The sequence below is a fragment of the Dreissena polymorpha genome, chromosome 7 (genome assembly GCF_020536995.1).
Source record: "Dreissena polymorpha isolate Duluth1 chromosome 7, UMN_Dpol_1.0, whole genome shotgun sequence".
NCBI lineage: Eukaryota > Metazoa > Mollusca > Bivalvia > Myida > Dreissenidae > Dreissena > Dreissena polymorpha.
In genome coordinates, this window is record NC_068361.1 from 34,054,530 (window position 1) to 34,065,251 (window position 10,722).

Genomic DNA, 10,722 nt, shown 5'->3' on the forward strand with positions numbered 1-10,722 from the left:
GCATATAGCAGTTGCATTGTACGTCTTTAATCGGTCATTTTGTAATCGTGGACGAAATTTCCTGTCTCAGATCAACTTAGGCAATAAAACAGTTTACAAATTCTCGTTTAGCCATTACGTTGCCACATATTTAGGGAACTATAAAAACCCAAAAGTAAACCATTTTATGACGAAGTGAGGCTTGTAATAACCATTTCCCTACCTCAATGGTCAACTTTAAACGTAAAGGTCCATTAAATATTTACCATAAAACAGCTTTAACATTCCTGTTTCAGTCATAACTTTGCTTTATATTGATGTATTTTAAACACGAATTCGATCCGTTATAAGGTGAATATTAGTTTTTAAAACGTTTCCCCTACCTTAAATTTCAAGGGAACACTTGAGAATTTATAAATCAAATTCGGTCATTAAAAAACTTGTTTTGACTGTATCTTTGACACTCATAATGCTATTATGATAACTTACCACAAATGACAACCAAGAGGAGACGACAGGCATTTTGTGGGAAAAACCGTTTCATCACCTCAAAGGTCACACTAAAAGGTCAAAAGTCAAATTTAGCCAAAAGCAGCGTGTGTCTGACTTAAGCGGACATTTAAAACAAAAGTGGAATGTAGGGGTAGCCTTGCCTTATGGAAACATTTCTTGTTCATTCATGTTTTCCTGTTATTCGCTTCTGAAGTTTTTACCTTCTCTTAGGTAAAGGCTTAACTCATTGATGTCAATGAACGGATGTTAGCGCTTTACGGCCATTGTGGCCCTCTTGTATTCATTTAATGATTAAGAATACTTGATAATGATGCAAGGCTTTGCCAACGTATGCCTTAATTTAAATATGTTATATGCGGTCATGTTGATGATGCATGGGATAGTTTAGAGGTCAAATGATGTTTTCGTGTTGCATACTTTTTAACCAGGTTTTCCGAAGGAAAAAACTGGTTATTAGATTGGCGAATGCGGGCGGGCTGGCTGGCTGGCGGGCTGGCTGGCTGGCTGGCGGGCTGGCGGGCTGGCGGAATAAGCTTGTCCGGGCCATAACTATGTCGTTCATTGTCAGATTTTAAAATCATTTGGCACATTTGTTCACCATCATTGGACGGTGTGTCGCGCGAAATAATTACGTCGATATCTCCAAGGTCACACTTTGAGTTCAAAGGTCAAAAATGGCCATAAATGAGCTTGTCCGAGCCATAACTATGTCGTTCATCGTCAGATTTTAAAATCATTTGGCACATTTGTTCACCATCATTGGACGGTGTGTCGCGCGAAATAATTACGTCGATATCTCCAAGGTAAAGGTCACACTTTGAGTTCAAAGGTCAAAAATGGCCATAAATGAGCTTGTCCTGGCCATAACTATGTCATTCATTGTGAGATTTTAAAATCATTTGGCACATTTGTTCACCATCATGGGACGGTGTGTCCCACGAAAGAATCACGTCAATATCTCCAATGTCAAGGTCGCCACGACTAAAAATAGATTAAAAAAAAAAAAAAAACTTACAAAGGGGGTTAATTTTTTTTGGTCATTTCAAAAGTTCAGTTTGAGTTTTCTCCCTTTATCAGATTTTTTTTTTCACAATGAAAACCTGGTTTTGTGACAATTTTGTCCCTTGTTCATGAATATAATAATGTTATTTTTCAGTAGTCCCTTTTCTTTGCCCCATAAGAACATTTCGAAAATCGCAACATTTTTTTCCTCCTCAAACAGAATTGCTGTGTTATATCTCGTGGGCGATTAAACCTGCTCGCAGATTGCCATACAAATACAATTATACTGTATGTAAATTAGCAAAACAATTAACACTACACATGTACAAGTTTAAATGTAAAACGCTAGAATTTCGTAGAGTTAAAGGGAGTTTTAACTCCCATATGTTTTTTATTAAGAGATAATTGCTTTTAACTTTTACGTTAACGCTGTATTCTGCTTGAATTATTCAACCAAATATTGTGTTTCAATTCAAAGTGAACCCGATTCTTCGTATGCGAATTTTAACTTTAATTTTCATGACCGAACTTCTTTTTCATTAACAAATTGTTAAACCACGTCCATAACTCTCGAAACTAATATTGACGTTGTTTTTCCATTGTAAAAAGACACATTACGCAACGCAATAGTTTGGTGCCAACGTACATGTACTTTATATGCCATACGATGAAAATATAATCGAACCTCGATTCAGCGTATTGACGTCCCTTGTGGCCTTTGGAAGAACCATTAAAGGTGATTTTCGTGTCAGTGTTATGAGTATAATTGAGTGTTTTCCCGGAATGGCAAATGGGCATTGCGCATTACTTTCAAAATAGGCATTTAAACGCGTTGTTCAGGCAAACAAGGGCAAACACGCTCCGTTAATACCTGGTTTTGGAAGAGACATGTATACAGAGGCAGTTTAGGGAAAAACATTAAAATATAAATACACACATTTAATGGCAATTGATGTATTTAACTTTCGTTTTAAATAAACAGTGATATATTTACATTGCAATGTCCATTAAGTATAATTTAGTGTTTTTCCGGAATGGCAAATGGGCATTGCGCATTACTTTCAAAATAGGCATTTAAACGCGTTGTTCAGGCAAACAATGGCAAACACGCTCCGTTTATACCTGGTTTTGGGAGAGACATGTATACAAAGGCAGTTTAGGGAAAAACATTAAAATATAAATACACACATTTAATGGCAATTGATGTATTTAACGTTTGTTTTAAATAAACAGTGATATATTTACATTGCAATGTCCATTTAAAACCCATGCTGTTTTAGTAATTACTGAATAATATGTCTGCATGTCATCATAAATGCGCACTTTTCTAAAGAGTCACACCCAGACAAAATGCAGAAAAATTATATCAACATGTTATAATTACAATGCAGTAAAGGGGCCTTAATACAGATTTTGGCATGTATTGAAGTTTGTCATTTAATGCTTTATATTGATAAATGTAAAGATTGGATCTAAAACGCTCTAGTAAAAAACAAGAATAAAATTAAAGGAAGAAAAAGTAACCCTCAACTGGGCACGAACCACTGACCACTGGAGTAAAAGTGTTTCGATTCGACCACTCGGCCATCCGTGCTTAATTTAAGAAAAAAATAACGGTAAAAGTATTGTACCCCGTGCCTATGATGTCATCACGTGGTTGGTTATGAAGGCAGGGATTTCATCCAGCTATGTTGGCTCCAGTCAAATTTCTGCGCGGAGGTTGGCGCGGTTGTTGGAAACACATGTCGCGTGAGCGAATTATCCGTTCAGAGTGTAAAGTTGTAAGTTGAGATACATGTACTCCATGATAAATACTAGTTACCTATAACATGTTAGAAGTTTGACGCGTACGAGGTTACCAGATACGCAATTGTAAATACGATTTACCTTATACAAAGAGACGTTGATAAGTTAATATGGTATATACTTCTCTGGCTTATGATATATTTATACACGATACACAAAACAGTTTATACGTAGTTATGTATTTTTCAACATTTAGTAAAGGGTTAAACATAATTACAAGTGTCTATATGCGTATATTCAGTGGAAAATCCTAGTACGGAGAGTTATTTCCTGTGTATAAGGCAGTACGACTATCTTCACTATCTTACTTTGCTAATACTTTAAGATGTGTTGGAAAGTAAAAGTTGGACGAAACTGTACTTATTAACTGCAAACTTTGTTGCGTTGTATAAACTAATGTATATGATAATCGAAATACGGTTTAAACGTTACTCAACCAGATTTCAAATGCATATAATAGGCATGTTTCATAAAACCCATCATCAAGCAACTATTTTCCGTTATAGTTTATCACGTTTTTCACAACCTAATTTGCATGAAAATGGCATTGCTTTTAACTAGGCCGACTGGACTTGAAGGGCTGTTAACAAGGGATTTAATAGTTCGTTCCCGGTCCCGTACCTGATTAAAATGTTTCTACGGTCTTTCTCCGCTGCAGTACCTCTGATTTATTATTAGTTGTTCAGTCACGGGCATTACTATGAACACTTCGGCTACAGAAGGTAAACTGAATCCCGTTGATAGCATGAAATACATTAAATGCATAAAATACATGAACTGTAAATACGATGGACACCAAAAACAAGCGAGCATACTATTTGCTTTTTGTCGTTTCTTTACTACAGCTATGCCGCTGTCAAGAGCGTTTTTGATTATCGCCCTTCTCGCTTGACAGCGTCCGATTTAAATATAAACAAACACTGCGGCACATGAGAACACGGGAATGTATACTTTCGTTTAGAAAATGTGCCGTTGATTTGTGATATATACAATTATTACCTGGGATACCTATGCACTATCACTGATTTGCGTGTGAGTTGAGAAACGTTTGACTGTTAAAGTACGTTTACGTTTTAAAACGTAGTTTTGAATGTTATCTTAAGTTGATTTCTATTAAGTATGATCAATGTGCGTTAAAGCCGGTTTCAAAATCGTTAAGCAAAAACGTAAATTTCTACTGTAAAGCTAATTCTTAAACCATTTGAATATTAAGATGTAACAAATGTTGTTTCTTGATTCTACACCTTTATGTTATGTGCACATGTGTTGCGGTTGTTGATTTCGTTAGTTTTCATGGCAACTCAGAACATGTTTAATCTCTGTGTGAATCTTAAAATGTCTAGATGTAAACACGGACTCTACATGAGAGGTCAATATACACTCCGTGATGTAAACAACAATGGTTGTGCTTAAACATGTGTATATCATGTTGCAAATAACTGTAGCTCGTATGGTGCGAAGACTTAGTATGACGTTATATTGCTAACATCGTTGGTTCAACTATAGTGCTGTAAAGCCATGTTGCTAGAATAAATAGAAGTACATCAACAAACAAGAACGAAACCCATTGAAATATCAATAACAAGGTTTTCTCTAAAGACTCACATTTATTGTAATAATGGTGCATTTAGAAATACAACGGAAAGATTTCAAACAATTGATATCGTAAGGTTGCATCTCTCAAAGCACGTACACTGTCACGAGATATAGAAATATAATCGTGCTAAATATACTCAATCAATACGCAAACAAATATTGTATTGATTTGGATGATGTGATGACTTTGTTTGTGGGAAAACACACTTTGTATTACTCAACTCGCGGGTTAAAACAAACTACGTATTTTCATGGTTGAGGGATAACGCACTTTGTATTACTCAACTCGCTTGTTTAAAACAAACTACATATTTTCATGTTTGAGGGAAAACACACTTTGAATAACTCAACTCGCGGGTTTAAAACAAACTACGTATTTTCATGTTTGCGGGAAAACACACTTTGTATTATTCAACTCGCGGGTTTAAAACAAACTACGTATTTTCATGGTTGAGGGATAACACACTTTGTATTACTCAACTCGCGGGTTTAAAACAAACTACGTATTTTCATGTTTGAGGGAAAACACACTTTGTATTACTCAACTCGCGGGTTTAAAACAAACTACGTATTTTCATGTTTGAGGGAAAACACACTTTGTATTACTCAACTCGCGGGTTTAAAACAAACTACGTATTTTCATGTTTGAGGGAAAACACACATTGTATTACTCAACTCGCGGGTTTAAAACAAACAACGTTTGTTCATGTTTGAGGGAAAACACACTTTGTATTACTCAACTCGCGGGTTTAAAACAAACTACGTATTTTTATGTTTAAGGAAAAACAAACTTTGTATTGCTCAACTCGCGGTTTTAAAACAAACTACGTATTTTCATGTTTGAGGGAAACACACTTTGTATTACTCAACTCGCGGGTTTAAAACAAACTACGTATTTTCATGTTTTAGGGAAAATACACTTTGTATTACTCAACTCGCGGGTTTAAAACAAACTACGTATTTTCATGTTTGAGAGAAAACACACTTTGTATTACTCAACTCGCGGGTTTAAAACAAAGTACGTATTTTCATGTTTGAGGGAAAACACACTTTGTATTACTCAACTCGCGGGTTTAAAACAATTTACGTATTTTCATGTTTGCGGGAAAACTCACTTTGTATTACTCAACTCGCGGGTTTAAAACAAACTACGTAATTTTATGTTTGAGGGAAAACACAATTTATATTACTCAACTCGCGGGTTTAAAACAAGCAACGTATTTTCATGTTTGATGGAAAACACACTTTGTATTACTCAACTCGCGGGTTTAAAACAAACTACGTATTTTCATGTTTTAGAGAAAACACACTTTGTATTACTCAACTCGCGGGTTTAAAACAAACTACGTGTTTTCATGTTTGAGGGAAAACACACTTTGTATTACTCAACTCGCGGGTTTAAAAGAAACTTCGTATTTTCATGTTTGAGAGAAAACACACTTTGTATTACTCAGCTCGCGGGTTTAAAACAAACTACGTATTTTCATGTTTGAGGGAAAACACACTTTGTATTACTCAGCTCGCGGGTTTAAAACAAACTACGTATTTTCATGTTTGAGGGAAAACACACTTTGTATTACTCAACTCGCGGCTTTAAAAGAAATTACGTATTTTCATGTTTGAGGGAAAACACACTTTGTATTACTCAACTTGCGGGTTATAACATACTACGTATTTTCATGTTTGAGGGAAAACACACTTTGTATTACTCAACTCGCGGGGTTAATACAAACTACATATTTTCATGTTTTAGGGAAAACACACTTTGTATTACTCAACTCGCGGGTTTAAAACAAACTACGTGTTTTCATGTTTGAGGGAAAACACACTTTGTATTACTCAACTCGCGGGTTTAAAACAAACTACGTATTTTCATGTTTGAGGGAAAACACACTTTGTATTACTCAACTCGCGGGTTTAAAACAAACTACGTATTTTTATGTTTGAGGGAAAACACACTTTGAATTACTCAACTCGCGGGTTTAAAACAAACTACGTATTTTCATGTTTGAGGGAAAACACACTTTGTATTACTCAACTCGCGGGTTTAAAACAAACTACGTATTTTCATGTTTGAGAGAAAACACACTTTGTATTACTCAACTCGCGGGTTTAAAACAAACTACGTATTTTCATGTTTGAAGGAAAACACACTTTGTATTACTCAACTCGCGGGTTTAAAACAATTTACGTATTTTCATGTTTGCGGGAAAACTCACTTTGTATTACTCAACTCGCGGGTTTAAAACAAACTACGTAATTTTATGTTTGAGGGAAAACACAATTTATATTACTCAACTCGCGGGTTTAAAACAAGCAACGTATTTTCATGTTTGATGGAAAACACACTTTGTATTACTCAACTCGCGGGTTTAAAACAAACTACGTATTTTCATGTTTTAGAGAAAACACACTTTGTATTACTCAACTCGCGGGTTTAAAACAAACTACGTGTTTTCATGTTTGAGGGAAAACACACTTTGTATTACTCAACTCGCGGGTTTAAAAGAAACTTCGTATTTTCATGTTTGAGAGAAAACACACTTTGTATTACTCAGCTCGCGGGTTTAAAACAAACTACGTATTTTCATGTTTGAGGGAAAACACACTTTGTATTACTCAGCTCGCGGGTTTAAAACAAACTACGTATTTTCATGTTTGAGGGAAAACACACTTTGTATTACTCAACTCGCGGCTTTAAAAGAAACTACGTATTTTCATGTTTGAGGGAAAAACACTTTGTATTACTCGACTTGCGGGTTATAACATACTACGTATTTTCATGTTTGAGGGAAAACACACTTTGTATTACTCAACTCGCGGGGTTAATACAAACTACATATTTTCATGTTTTAGGGAAAACACACTTTGTATTACTCAACTCGCGGGTTTAAAACAAACTACGTATTTTCATGTTTGAGGGAAAACACACTTTGTATTACTCAACTCGCGGGTTTAAAACAAACTACGTATTTTCATGTTTGAGGGAAAACACACTTTGTATTACTCAACTCGCGGGTTTAAAACAATTTACGTATTTTCATGTTTGCGGGAAAACACACTTTGTATTACTCAACTCGCGGGTTTAAAACAAACTACGTAATTTTATGTTTGAGGGAAAACACAATTTATATTACTCAACTCGCGGGTTTAAAACAAGCAACGTATTTTCATGTTTGATGGAAAACACACTTTGTATTACTCAACTCGCGGGTTTAAAACAAACTACGTATTTTCATGTTTTAGGGAAAACACACTTTGTATTACTCAACTCGCGGGTTTAAATTAAACTACGTATTTTCATGTTTGAGGGAAAACACACTTTGTATTAATCAACTCGCGGGTTTCAAACAAACAACGTATTTTCATGTTTGAGGGAAAACACACTTTGTATTACTCAACTCGCTGGTTTAAAACAAACTACGTATTTTCATGTTTGATGGAAAACACACTTTGTATTACTCAACTCGCGGGTTTAAAACAAGCTACGTATTTTCATGTTTGAGGGAAAACACACTTTGTATTACTCAACTCGCGGGTTTAAAACAAACTACGTATTTTCATGTTTGAGGGAAACACACTTTGTATTACTCAACTCGCGGGTTTAAAACAAACTACGTATTTTCATGTTTGAGGGAAAATACACTTTGTATTACTCAACTCGCGGGTTTAAAACAAACTACGTATTTTCATGTTTGAGAGAAAACACACTTTGTATTACTCAACTCGCGGGTTTAAAACAAACTACGTATTTTCATGTTTGAGGGAAAACACACTTTGTATTACTCAACTCGCGGGTTTAAAACAATTTACGTATTTTCATGTTTGCGGAAAAACACACTTTGTATTAATCAACTCGCGGGTTTAAAACAAACTACGTAATTTTATGTTTGAGGGAAAACACAATTTATATTACTCAACTCGCGGGTTTAAAACAAGCAACGTATTTTCATGTTTGATGGAAAACACACTTTGTATTACTCAACTCGCGGGTTTAAAACAAACTACGTATTTTCATGTTTTAGAGAAAACACACTTTGTATTACTCAACTCGCGGGTTTAAAACAAACTACGTATTTTCATGTTTGAGGGAAAACACACTTTGTATTAATCAACTCGCGGGTTTCAAACAAACAACGTATTTTCACGTTTGAGGGAAAACACACTTTGTATTACTCAACTCGCGGGTTTAAAACAAACTACGTATTTTCATGTTTGATGGAAAACACACTTTGTATTACTCAACTCGCGGGTTTAAAACAAGCTACGTATTTTCATGTTTGAGGGAAAACACACTTTGTATTACTCAACTCGCGGGTTTAAAACAAACTACGTATTTTCATGTTTGAGGGAAAACACACATTGTATTACTCAACTCGCGGGTTTAAAAGAAACTACGTATTTTCATGTTTGAGGGAAAACACTCTTTGTATTACTCAACTCGCGGGTTTAAAACAAACTACGTGTTTTCATGTTTGAGGGAAAACACACTTTGTATTACTCAAATCGCGGGTTTAAAAGAAACTTCGTATTTTCATGTTTGAGAGAAAACACACTTTGTATTACTCAGCTCGCGGGTTTAAAACAAACTACGTATTTTCATGTTTGAGGGAAAACACACTTTGTATTACTCAGCTCGCGGGTTTAAAACAAACTACGTATTTTCATGTTTGAGGGAAAACACACTTTGTATTACTCAACTCGCGGCTTTAAAAGAAACTACGTATTTTCATGTATGAGGGAAAACACACTTTGTATTACTCAACTTGCGGGTTATAACATACTACGTGTTTTCATGTTTGAGGGAAAACACACTTTGTATTACTCAACTCGCGGGGTTAATACAAACTACATATTTTCATGTTTTAGGGAAAACACACTTTGTATTACTCAACTCGCGGGTTTAAAACAAACTACGTGTTTTCATGTTTGAGGGAAAACACACTTTGTATTACTCAACTCGCGGGTTTAAAACAAACTACGTATTTTCATGTTTGAGGGAAAACACACTTTGTATTACTCAACTCGCGGGTTTAAAACAAACTACGTATTTTTATGTTTGAGGGAAAACACACTTTGAATTACTCAACTCGCGGGTTTAAAACAAACTACGTATTTTCATGTTTGAGGGAAAACACACTTTGTATTACTCAACTCGCGGGTTTAAAACAAACTACGTATTTTCATGTTTGAGGGAAAACACACTTTGTATTACTCAACTCGCGGGTTTAAAACGAACTACGTATTTTCATGTTTGATGCAAGCACACCCATGTTTTTTTAGTTGTTATAAAATTATCATTGCCGAGTTAAACAAGTTATGAGATTAATACGAATGTATCCACTCAATTCATGATCCGAATACTATTTTTGCAAAACATGTTGTCAAAGATACTTTGCTCTGTTAGCTTAAGGTACGGATATTGACCTATTGCACGTTTTATCTATTGCGAAATTACAGTTAAAAATGCCAAAGAGCCACTTCAACAGAATGTTTGAATAAAGGATCGATAACCAAAGAAATCGCCGATTAAGTGACGAAGTCGCATTGAAGAAATCTCCTGACATTGGTAACGAGTGGATGATAACGTCTGATAATTTGAATGCCAACTTTAACTGGGTCTTCCGGTCATATCATCCGTGGACTACTTTCAACAGTTCGTAATCTCTCTGTGCCATGATAGAGACAAAAATAAAGAAGCGAAATTGGAGCGTCTTCTTTGATAAAGGATTATACCGGATGTAGTTTATACAAAATCATAATTTTAGTTTTATTGTGGTTGTCGTTGTGATTAATTACTGATCTTGCATGCAATCATTAATAAAA

The 10,722-nt window shown here is 35.2% G+C and overlaps 1 long non-coding RNA gene across 1 annotated transcript; it reads left to right on the forward strand.

Moving 5' to 3' along the window:
- Nucleotides 1-911: 911 nt before the first annotated feature.
- LOC127837488 (uncharacterized) lies at nucleotides 912-1,556 on the forward strand. The gene is made up of 2 exons (XR_008029312.1): nucleotides 912-1,139; nucleotides 1,302-1,556. It is a non-coding gene; the product is annotated as an uncharacterized LOC127837488 (long non-coding RNA).
- The last annotated feature ends 9,166 nt before the right edge of the window (nucleotides 1,557-10,722 follow it).